The following is a 12,256-nucleotide window of genomic DNA, read 5'->3' as shown; positions in this document are numbered from 1 at the left end:
ATGAAGGACTGCAAAATCCATCATCCGAACCCCTCGGTCCTTGCCTCCAAGGCCTTCCACCGCTGCAACTAATTACTGGTGCTGTAAAGCCGCATGTGGAAACAATCTCCAGGATTTCCCATCAAACCTGGCTGGCTGGCAGCTCACACGCCTAGGCTGGAGCGGGCCTGCCTCCCCTTTTAAACAAACACATCGAGTTAATAACAACACCGACCACGTTTGACAGCCACGTTTACTAATTAATTCTCATTTGTTCCTTCTGTTAGGAAGGGGGTAGGACTTGCCCAGTTTACAGAACTGGGACGCCAAACCGATTTCTCTTAAGGTGGCGCCACAAAGTTATTGGAGAATTTGAGAACCTTCCTCCTGGTCGGCCTTGCCCTCTGAACTGGTGGCCCTGCGTCCCTTGAACCGAAGCTCCCCCAGAGCCCACGTGTGAGATGGAGCCGATCCTAGAATCTCCCCTGCTCACTCCAGGTGGCAGGTGGTGGCCAGCCCTGCCCTGTGACATGAGTGTGGGCTGCCACTCACAACCACCCCTTCCATTCACCAGGTGGTACGAATGTACACACGGTGATCTCATTTCCAACCTCACAAACTTTCCCAGGGAGGATTGATTATGCTTCCTGGCACAGAGGAGCAACCCTGGTGGGGAGATCAAATGACACGCTCAAGGTCACACAGCTCAGAAGCGGTGAGACCTATTTGCCTCACCCTTTGCCCAGGGATGATTGGTTAAGAAATTTGTTCCAGTTGACGTAACAAGCAGCTTCCAGGAGAACAGAAGTCCCCGTGCCGGCCTTAGGCTCCGACCCCAGAGCCTGCCGTCTCTCCCCTTACTTGCCGCCGAAAGCCTTAGGGCTCTGAGGGTTCAGGCTCGGAGGGAGGGAGGGCAGATCTCCCCAAGAAGCTGCTCCTGCTCCACCCGCTGTCCCTTTGATCCCAATAACTTTATCCACGAATTGCCGCTGCCGGGGCCCGATACCCCCAGACTGGTGTCTACAACCATGTCTTCGGGTACCCCCTCGACTTCCCCCAAGGTCGCAACACCGCACCACTGGGAAAGGTTGTCTGTCCACTCCTAGTGCCCTCCTGTCTTCTCTCCCCTCCCTACCAGTTAGTGAGCATTTCCAATGTGCCCTATGTTCCACCGGGACCACCAACCTTCTAGATCGTGTTTAGTTCTTGCGACCATCCTATGAGGCATGTATTATTATTAGAGTGCTGGCTTTACAGATGTGAAACCTGAGGCAGAGAGCTTTTTTGTGTGACAAAGGTCACATGGCTGGTGTGCAGCCCACAGGGATCTGCCTTCTGACTCAGGTTCAGACACTTGTCTCCAGCTGATAGGAGGCGCCTTCCACGAGCCCCCACCTCTTACCCTCTCATCACCGAGGGTGCTGACCTCTCAGGGCCAATGGCCCCACAGTCAACATTTTTCAGCTGGTGATGGCCTATGTGGCTGGTTGGAGACGTGTGTCATTTTCTGAGAAGACTCGGGGGCTCCCATGCAGAAACCAACCACCCCCCCAACTCTCTCTCGGCTGCCAGGCCAGGGGAATTAGCTGACTCCAAGGGCCAAGAGCCCTAGGTTTCTGAGGCTGTACTAAGAAAAAAAGAAAGTGCACTTGGCTTCCTGCTCAGTGTGAGCCTGGCTAACCATGTCCCACCTGGGACCAGCATGGTGGCCAGGACCTAATGAGTAAGAACACCACTGAGCTATACTTGAGCCTCAAACCTCCATATTTTCCTAGGGCCTCATTAACGACCCACAGCTCTGTGACCAATAGGATCTCAAGTATCCTCATGCTACCCTCTTGAGCCAGAGTGAGAGGGTGGCCAAAGGGACCCTTCTCCTTCTTTAAAAGATGGAGAACTGAAACTCAGGTCCCATTATTTGAGAAGAGGCCATAGCCACAAGACCCCTCCACTCTGCACTTTGGTCCAAGAAAAAAATGAATAAGTTTCTAGGCCTCTCAGGCAGCTGGACTAGAGGTGGCTCCAGAGCACTTGTTTCAAGAAAGGCCCTAATGGGAAAGAGCCCAGAGAGCTGGAGTGAACAGTTTGGCCATTATCTACAGGCCGGCCTGCCTCCCTCAACCCCTTTCCCTCTCCCTTAACTGCCTTGCCTCAAGATAACTGCAGAGCCCTCCTATGGCCACCGCCTTTCCTCCATGCTGGGATCCAAACGCCAGATAGCGAAGATGCTGTTTGCCTAGGGAGAGCTTGGTTTTAACCCTGCGCTAGCCTGGCGGTGCTGGCCTGCACAGCAAGCTCCAGCTGGGGCTTTTGTCGCCTCCCGCCTCCCGGCCTGCCTCAGACAGATCCGCTCAGCGGAAAGCAAGTCAGGCAGGCCTGCAGAGGCAAAGGGGCCTGTCTCACTGTAGCTAGCTCCAGCCTCCCTAGGGGATCTCCCCAGGCTGTCTTGGAGGCCTTAGAGCCTCCTCTGAGATAGCCCAGCAGGATGAGCAAGGCCTGAGGGGGTAGCCAGGTGTTCTGAGTCCCTCTTCACAGCCCTGGCTCCTAACTCTGCCCTTCCAGGCCCTCTCCCCCAATCTCCTTCCCTCCCTCCACTGGCTTCTCTGACCCCCTGCCCACCCATTCGGTCCCCTCATTCGGGCCCATCCAGGCAAGACCTTAGGCTTCACCGTCCTCTCAGGCTTCCCAGTGCGCCCCTGCTGGGTGGCTTCTGTAGAGAACACTAGAGCTGGAAGGACCCCAAAAAGCCACCATGAGCCTTTTCTATATGAGGAAACTGTGACCCAGAGAGAGAGGCTAAGTGACAGGTCCAGGGCCACCTTTTGATAACAGCAGAGCCAGACTGGTTTCCAGGAATTCAAGAAATGTTTGTTCCACCAACCTGCACACAGAAAATCAAATTAAGGTAATTGGGACGGCAGGTGGGGGGAGAGTGGAGAATAAGGCTTATCCATTTACAGATGAGGATACCGAGGCCCAGAGAGGAGAATGGGGCTTCCCAAGGCCCACATTCACACTGTTTGTTAGGGTCATCCCTTAGATACACACTAAATGGATAAGAGGCCCCTAATCCTATTGGTGACAGCTGATGTCCAGACAGTGTGATTTTGTAACCTCAATTAGTCACCTATTAACAAGCAGCTCTGAAAATCCTTCAGGGCTGCCACAAATCCCTCTGGCTGTGTAGTACTGTATGTATCTCTGTCCTCTGTCCCCAGACAACTCTCCCATGGGGACTCAGTTCCTAAGTCCAAAAAGGAGCTGATGAATCTGAAAAGGAATAAGAGCCAGATAGTACTTTCATCTTTTAAAAATTCTGATGAAGAAAGTTCTAAATTATTTGAGTGGCCAATCACTAGTTGCCTGGAGGACCCCCGCTCATTGTTCAGCTGTGGGTACCTTGGCACTAGAAGGCCTGGCTTGACATCCCAGCTCAGGAACTATGTGCACTTAGTCAAGTTTCTTAGCCCCCTTGAGCCTCAGTTTTGTCAGCTGTCAAATAGGAATATTACTTCTCTTCCCACCTCTTTGTGAGATTGGAATTAGAAAATGGTTGTAAAAGAATGCTGTAATTTCTAAAATGTTTTACAAACCAAAAATTATTCGTTTTTTTTTTTAGAAGGGGGCAGTGACAGAAGGAGAGGGAGAGAAAGAATCTTAAGCAGGATCCACACCCAGTGTGGAGCCTGACATGGGACTCCATCTCATGACCCTGAGATTATGACCTGAGCCAAAATCAAGTCAGATGCACAACTGACCAAGCCGCCCAGGCACCCCATAAAACTATTCATTATTAATGTAATATTCTCCCGGTGTCTGAGAAAGGCCTTTGTGGGGCAAGTGGAGGAGGACTTAGGCAACTCAGCCAGGTTGCTCCCATCAGCCTGATTTATTTATTTTTTTAATATTTTTAAAGATTTTATTTATTCATTCATCACAGAAAGAGAATGAGAGAGAGAGGGGCAGAAGCAGGCTCCATGCAGGGAGCCTGACATGGGACTTGATTCCGGGTCTTCAGAATCACGCCCTGGGCTGAAGGTGGCGCTAAACTGCTGAACCACCCAGGCTGCCCCCCTGATCAGCCTGATTTAATGAGCCCTAAAACCCCAGTCATTGAAGCTTCTCTCTCATCATGCTTGGCTCCTTCCATCCACTCATTTGGAACACTGTGACCCACCGCCCCCCCGGCTCACCCGCCAGTACATGCCACAGTTCTTCTCCCCAACTCCCCAATAGCTGTTAGGCCACTGTGACTGTAGAGGATGGAGCCCCCAGTGGCTCTCAGAAAGTGTTTCCTCCTTGCCTTCTCCCACTCCCAGTTCCCTTCCACTGGGCCAGCTGGGGAAGCTGGCTTGGTCCAGCCCTTCCCTGCACTGATGTTAGAGAAAGAACTAGAGGGTGGCTGACCCCCTCTACTTTTTTTTTCAAAGAACCCTGTTTTTTTTTTTAAACATTTTATTTATATATTCATAGAGACACAGAGAGAGAGAGAGAGGCAGAGACACAGGCAGAGGGAGAAGCAGGCTCCATGCATGGAGACCGATGTGGGACTCGATCCCAGATCTCCGGGATCACGCCCGGGGCTGGAGGCGGCGCTAAACCCGCTGAGCCACCAGGGCTGCCCGACCCCCTCTACTTCTTTAAAGCAAAGTAGTTTCCAGTCCTTTTAGGTAGTCTGGGGGCTTCCTGTGGGAAGGCTGGAGGTAGGCTTGGGCCAGCCTGGGGGCAACTACCCCTTTGTACCTCGCATTTTTCTGAACCCCACACTACATTAGAGGGAAGGGTAAGAACTAGCATTTGCTGTCCTCTGTTACGTGCTGGGCATTTTGCCCATGTTAGCACTACTTCCCATAACCCAGAGAGGATATTATCATCTCCGTCGAACAGATGAGGAGAAACAGGTTCCAAGATGCTATCCACAATCTCACAAGATGGAAGGGACGGAACGGAATGTAAATCCAGCATTCTCACATCTCAGCGTGGATATGGGGGTGGATTGCATACACCACGGTCATTTCCTGAGTCTATATATAGCAGATTTACTGGAGTAGATGGAAAGAAAAGAGAGCCTAAAGTTCTATGGACTTCTGGATTTTTTTAAAATTATGATCTCATGATAAATACTGGAAGTGAATATAAAAATAGTTGCTGTTAGCATAGATATCTTTAATTTTGTTGTGTTACCGTCTCAGCGAAGAACACCAAAAAGATCCCCTCCTAACAATTTCCTGTTTCAAAGTAAGCAGCTGATGTAAACAGTAGTAACTGATATTCAGTGATGAACTGTGCACTTATGGCGCACAAAGCCTTCTACAGGAATCTCTCCTTTGATCCACCAACAGCCTAGGCAATAGGTCCTATTGTTACCTGTTTTACAGATTAGGAAACTGGGGTGTAAAAGTGATTTCCTCCATGTCACTGGGGTGGTTAGAAAATTTGAACCCTCGAGAGGAGGGGATGGGGTGACAGGGTGACAGGCTCTAAGGGGGGCACTTGAGGGGATGACCACTGGGTGTTATACTATATGTTGGCAAATTGAATTTAAATTTTAAAATGTTTTTAAAAAGAAAATCTGAACCCTCATGGTTTGATATTGGAACCTGTACCCTGACCCATTAAACTTAATGTTACTAGCTCTGGGGCTTCCTGGACTGAGAATAAAACTCAAGCCAGTGAAGCTACCCAGTGTGTGCTAATTCCAGAGAGTCAATAAGCACTCAATAATCATTGAAGGGGAGAGAAGAAAGGAAGGGATAAGTAGGGAGCAAATGGGTGATTTGCTGATGGGTCTTGGGGGTGACTCACACACATGAGTTGGCCATTAGCAAGATATTCTGGATCCTTCTAACTGCTGCTCTATGAGGGCAAGTAGGGATGGTAGGTGGATATAGACAGCTTCAGAGGAATTGGGCCTTATCTGGGTGAGCTGCTTCAGAGATGCTGACCACTCAGGACAGCATCACAAGTCTGGTGTTATCTCACACCACCCGGGGCTAGCCTAAGGGACCAGAAAGATGCCTACCACAGATGAGCCTGAGGCCAAGAGGAACATCCATGGGAGGCAGCCCCAAAGCCACAAGCATTTGGGGAGTGCTGACACTGGAAGGCAACCAGCTGAGGCTGGCGAGGGCTCTGCCCCAGGAGTTACCAGCCAAGAGTATCTCAGAAATGACTGTGGTTCTCATTTCTCTGTAGAGGAAAGTCTCCTGGAGTCTTCCTACCTCCCACCCCAACCAGTCTACATTGCTCCCACTCTTTTCCTCTCCCCAGGTCCCACTTCTTCCTTCTTTCTGCCCTCCATGACCCACCCCTGCCTGCCTCTGCAGCCCCATCTCTCACTACTGCTTCCTTCCCGTTTTGGGGCTCTTTAAACACCACTACTTTCTTTTTCCCCCAAATACCCCACTTTCTTTCTCCTCCCCAGTGCTTCCATCTGCAGTATTTCCTCTGCCTTGGATACTCTTCCTCTGGACCACGCTTCAGAAAGTCTTTCCCAACCATCAGAAAGGTTAGGCGTCTGCTATGTGCTTCCGTAGCACATCCTGCCTTGGCCCGTGATTCACAGAATCACTCAAGTGCTTTGAATCTCCATGAGGGCATGGATTGTGTCTGTTTTGTTGTTTTTTTTTTTTTTTTTTTTTAGATTTTATTTATTTATTTATTTGTGAGAGACATGGAGAGAGGGGGAGAGACCTAGGCAGAGGGAGAAGCAGGATCCCTGCAGGGAGCCCGATGCAGGACTCAATCCCAGGACCCTGGGATCAGGGCCTGAGCCAAAGCCAGACACTCAGGTGCCACCCAGGTACCTGAACTGTGTCTATTTTATTCATTACTCTGTGCCTATTCCCTACCACATAGCAACTGCTCTTTGATGGTTTTCAGCTCCTCAGATAATGGTACAGTTCAGACTCCATTTCCTTCAGGGAGGCTGAGGAATGCAGTGCAGAAAAAGCAAGGCAGGGAATATTTGGATTAGCTCAAGCGTGTTACCATACAGCTTGTTGGGGCTGGAGATCTTTACTCAGGTGCCCAGACACCAAGGAGGCCAGGTAAGAGACAGAGTCACCATGCCCTCTGCTTTTTGGGTGAGAGGCCCCACTCCAAGGGTGGAAAGCCTTGTATTTCAGCTCAAGCCATTGTCTAGCTGGCTTCTTGCAGGAAGTCTGGGAGTGGGGCTGGGAGGTAAGGGGGAGGTCTATAAGCCATCCGCAGACTTCAACCAGCTGAATGCAAATCTTAGGCCAGGAACCTTGCACTGCCTTCTATGCACATAGCTCCTTCACCGGGCCCCCAGGGACCAGCAAGAACCCAAGCTTAGGGAAACAAGGCCACAGGAAAGCAAGCATCCTTATCTGTTATCAGTTTTCTTTCTCCAGCTCAGCCACTTGGCTGGAACAGCAACCAGGAGATGGGAGCTAACCAGACTCCTCCCCTTCTCTCCCTTATCTTTTCTCCCTGGCCAAGCCTCTCCTCCCCCAGGACTTGAGCTCCCTGGGGTCAGTGCTCCTACCAGCTGGAGAAGAGAGGCAGTCCTATCATAACAACCCAAGTCAAGGCCGAGTCTCTGATTGTCTGTACTGGGGAGGCTCCCTCCTCCCTCCTTCCTTCCCCCAGGTCCCCTCAGGATGGGGTCACAGATGTGTTTATCTTGCTGGAGGCGATGGGGAGGGGTAGCAGGCAGCAGTCTGGAAGTTGAAGGATAGGATGCGGAGTGCCCATGGGGTCTGCAGCCCTGCCTTTAACACCTAGGGCAAAAGGGCTGCATTTTGGGCCTCATGGTGTTCAAATCTCCAGTTGGAACCAGATGGAGGAGAGGTCATTACGTACAAGATCTCTTCCTGGTCTAGAATTCTGTGACAACCAGCTAGAAGGCTGCGAGGGGGGAAGGTTGTTGCCCAGGGTGAGTCTGACTGTCTCCCTGTTTCCTCTTTGGACTTCTAATTACATAAGCCTGGTACTGACCCAGAAAGAAGGGGTAGCTGCTAATACTCTCCAGACTGTCAAATTATACTGGAGGCATTCCAGCCTGAAAGAAAAAAAAAAAAATCTGTGACTCTGAGGCATCAGGTTCCATGAAATGAAAATATCTGAGCCATATCCCTAAGAAAATAGATTCCTGTGCTTCTCAGACCAGCTGACCTGTGAGGAGAGAGGTGAGGTCTTCCTCGTCACCCAGCCACATGCCCTACTCTTCCCCCACAGTAGTCCAGGGGTCCGGGGAGCAAGTCAAACAGGGAGAGTGGGCACATGCCCCAAAAGCAAGACGAGTGAGGATGCCGATAGAGTGGAACATCTGGGATTTACAACAGCACAGTGAGAGCCAAAACCTGGCCAGGTCAGGCTGTTGCGAGAGGGACATGCTCCCTGGACGAAAATAAACCAAAGCCCTGAACATCCCAACCAGACATCAAGAGGATTCAAAGCTATAGTGTCGTGGCACTTCATTTTCTGGAGATGAGAGTGATAAATGCATGCCTCTAAAATGGTCCTGAAAAGGACACTGGGGAAAGGAATGGCTTGAGAAGCCAGCTTTGCGGCTAGACTAGGCGTGGGCAGACGACCACCCCCCAGCCAATCCTGGCCCACTGCCTGTCTTTGCAAATAAAGTTTTCTTGGAACATAGCCACACTCAATCATTTACACGCAGTCTATGGGCGATTTGCACCACAACACACTTGCATAGTTGTGACTGAGGCCATATGATGCCTCCAAAGCCTAAAATATTTAATGTCTGCCCTTTATAGACAGTCTGCTGACTCTTGGGCTGGACACATAGCATCTCAAAGAAGAAGATGAAGTCCTGACTCACCTGGTTCTCTGATCATGTCCATCTCTATACCCAAAGATATCACAACATGGGACACAGATACTCCTTGGCTGAGGCAGAAAGGATCTTATTGCATCTTGAACTCATTTTTAATTCATGCGGCAATAAAGATATGATGAGGGACCTGCTCGTAGCCTTTGGGATATACCAGTGAATGAAATACACTTGTCCCTCCGGGAGCTTATACTCCTGCGACTGGTCTATAACTCCAACTTAAGACAATTGTCCACAACTGGATTCTTAAGTCTCTATATCTCATAAGAATTAGTGAGGCCGGACCCCAATACAGCCTAAAGCAGAAACTGACTTTTAGGGCCTTTTTTTACGGTAGACTTTATTACTGTTCATTAGAGGAGAATTATCCTTTACTCTCCCAGGGGGAGTTTAGGCTCAGCCATATGACTTGCATCAGCCAATGAAACATGAGCAGAAATGACAGGGGTCACTTCCAGACAGAAGTTTTAAGGATCAGTGAGTGATTCATCGTGTCTCTCTTCCCTCTGCTATGAAACCATCAGAGTCCCAGATCGAAAAGTCCCAACATTTGTCCATCAGTTGAGGAGTGAAAACCGCTGAGCAGACCTACAGCCAACACACAAAAGACACGTGGTACAAGTGAAAAATAACCTTTGTTATCATGAGCCACCAAGATTTTGTGGTTATTACCACAGCATAACCGCACATAGCCTGACTTTGTTTTTGCACACTAGATGTGTCCCAGCCAAGCTGACTATATGTTTTTCTTCTAGTTCCCCACTGACTCTCATTGGGGAAGTGATCACCTGATTCCAGTGGATGACATCAAATTCTTCAGACTGCAGTACCTTCCACCACTCTGCCCATGCAGCGCGGCTCTCCCCGTAAGGCTTCTCATTGTGCTTGGGGCACCTGGGGGGCTCAGCCGGCTAAGCATCTGACTCCTGATTTCTGCTCAGGTCATGATATCAGCGTTGTAAGATCGAGTCCCCACCCCCACCCCCATCCCTGCCCCTGTTGAGCCCTGCATTGGGCTCTAAGTCAGGCTCTGGGCTGAGCGTGGAGGCTGCTTAAGATTCTCCATCTCCCTCCTCTCTGACCCTTCTCCCCACTTCTCCTTATGCTTGACTGTTACACTCATGATACCCCATACTTCTGTTTGTGACTCCTAAGGGACAATGTCTTGTGGATCTGGGTTGCAACAGGACATTTTTTTAAATAGGTGGGACCATCCAATGCACTTTTATGTCCTAGCCTGAAAATTCTAGGTGAGTCCACTGGATGTGCAAAGAACACATCCATGTCCTGATCTGCCAGTCTTGATAGTTCAGGATCATAGACATCAAATTTATTTGTGCTTTCTATGTAGCCAGACCAGATCTGCACATCTGGGCCCAGCCGACTTTCTTCTTCCTCACACGACACTCTAAGCTCACAGTGTTTCATGTTGGCTTCTTTGCCCCATCCGGAGGCAGTTCTCCCCTGTGGTCAACCATTCTTGTTCTTTGATACATGCGCATGTTTTCTTGTCGAAAACATTTGTCTTCTGGGCTTCTGCAAACCTTTCCTCTGCCTCTGTTACAGCCCCGGCCAGATCAGGGCAGGCCACAGGTGCTGGTTGAAGTTTCTGAAGCTAGAATCCCCAAGTTGGAAAGATCAGTATGCTTGTGGAGGAGTATCGGGGCACTTACCAAGGCCAGGATTGAGGCTACCACGTGTGCTATTTGTCAGGAAGGAAGCTGAGATCTGCGTCAGTGTGGGAAACAGGTGCTGACCTGTGGGGCTGGCAGAGCCACAGAGCCACTGGCAGAGCAAGATGGAAAGCCATGGGTGTACCTAGAAGGTAGAACAGGTGAGGAAAGAAACAGATTATCGTGATGCCAATAAGGTACCAGAAGCTCCGGTCTCCTCCTAGCCCCATCCCTTCCCTTCTGGGAGTCACAGAAAGAGGAACCAACCTCCCTTTCTTCCTGGGAACCCAGGTAAGCCAGGTGTGGGAGCACCTGCCTCTGGGAAGGGGCAGGGGCAGGATTAAAGAAGAGGAGGTGTGGCTGCTCTAAGGAGCACCCCTGAAGAGCCTTGTCCCCACTGCTCTCACCTTGCTCGAAATCTGCTAGAGACAGCACATCCAGGACTAGTGCTCAGTCCTGGAAAGAGGCAGGAGAAATGAGAGGATCAGGGTTAAGGCCCTCCGGGAAGTGGATGGGGTAGAGGAAACTGAAACTCTCCACCCTCTCCCTGTTCCTGAGCTAGTAGGTGTGAAAGCTCTCTGTAAACTGGGAAACACCACTCACGTTGAAGCACTGCCATGGCCACTATTATTCATTCTCCCTTTTTACCCCAGGGACCAGCTCAGGTCTGCCAACCCGGGGACACAGGGTGTGGCCGCATCCCCAGGCTTGTAGGAAGCCCCGTGGCCTGTGGCATTCTGAGTTCTTGCCTCCCCGCATCGCTCCTGGCTTGGAGGCTCATCCTTTGGTTCTGCACACCCAAGCCCCCATTTCTCCTGAAACCACATCTCCTTCACACTTCTCCTGGACCCCCTCCCGTCCAGCTGGAGGTCAGCAGAGGCGCACTAGGTCTGACACAAAGAGAGGGGCCACGTGGGGGATTCCAGGGATGGTTGTCAACCAAGCTCTGACGTCAGCCAATTGTCTTCCTTGTTTCCAGGGCTTTCTCCCCAGGCTACTACCTCCTCTTGTTGTCCCCAGCACTGAGTTCCACTGCCCCGCCCCACTCTGGAGCCCACTTTCCTTAGGCAACACCCCAATCGCCAGCCCTTTATCAGCTTCCTCAAAACCTACCAACCCTGTGCCCCATCCTCTCGAGCTCTGCTCCCCCCTTAGGGGCCGCCACCTGACTACTACGGGGCCTCAGCGGATGCTTAAGAAGTATCCAGCGCCGAGCTAAGTGATGCGTGGCTATCACGTGGGACATAATCCTCCCCTTCCAGGGAGTTCAAGAAATAAGCACGTACCTGGGAAAGATAGTCATTCATGGTCTCCGCGGCCAGGAGTGGAGTTCTATGGTCTATTCGTGGAGGTCTATGCAGTCTGTGGAGCTCAGACGTGGGGCCCAGTCCTTCATAGAAGATGAATTTCATCTGGACAGAGAGGACGGTAGGCCTTGCAGCCCTAACGCATTCCAGAGAGATGAAACTCTATCCTGTTTGGGAAAGACCTCCAGGGCTGAAGTTTTCAGGGCAGCCCAATAATGAGCAGGCGGCCTGCCTCTGGCCTCTCCCAGATAGGGCTGCCTGCTGCAGCCTGGCTCCCCGCTTGGCTCCAGGAGAGGGCCGGCAGCTGCTCACAGCCCCAGGCCCAGCGCCCTCGTGCCCAAGAGGACAGGCGGTGGAGGAGCTGCTGTGCTGAGCAGAGGAAACCAGCCTAGAAGGGCCTTTCGGGAAAAGGCTGAGTGAACAGTCATCTGATATCTGCCTCTGGTTTCTGTGACTGACAGACACTTAATTAACCA

General features: G+C 50.9%; 1 long non-coding RNA gene across 2 annotated transcripts in view; it reads right to left on the bottom strand.

Moving 5' to 3' along the window:
• The window catches only part of LOC121492460, a 92,398-nt gene extending 80,184 nt beyond the window's left edge, over positions 1–12,214 (bottom strand). Inside the window, exons 1-4 of one of the 2 annotated variants that reach the window (XR_005988240.1) lie at positions 11,760–12,214; positions 10,881–10,929; positions 10,474–10,618; positions 8,820–9,388 (exon numbers count right to left, since the gene is read on the bottom strand). This is a non-coding gene — a long non-coding RNA (uncharacterized LOC121492460). Of the gene's footprint in view, positions 1–8,819; positions 9,389–10,473; positions 10,619–10,880; positions 10,930–11,759 lie in introns of those variants that run through there. The other variant, XR_005988241.1, reaches the window with a different exon arrangement.
• Between the last annotated feature and the right edge of the window lie 42 nt (positions 12,215–12,256).

This window comes from Vulpes lagopus, chromosome 6 (assembly GCF_018345385.1).
Source record: "Vulpes lagopus strain Blue_001 chromosome 6, ASM1834538v1, whole genome shotgun sequence".
Classification (NCBI taxonomy): Eukaryota; Metazoa; Chordata; class Mammalia; order Carnivora; family Canidae; genus Vulpes; species Vulpes lagopus.
The sequence above is the reverse complement of the archived record's forward strand: the minus strand, read 5'-3'. Positions and strand labels throughout refer to the sequence as shown.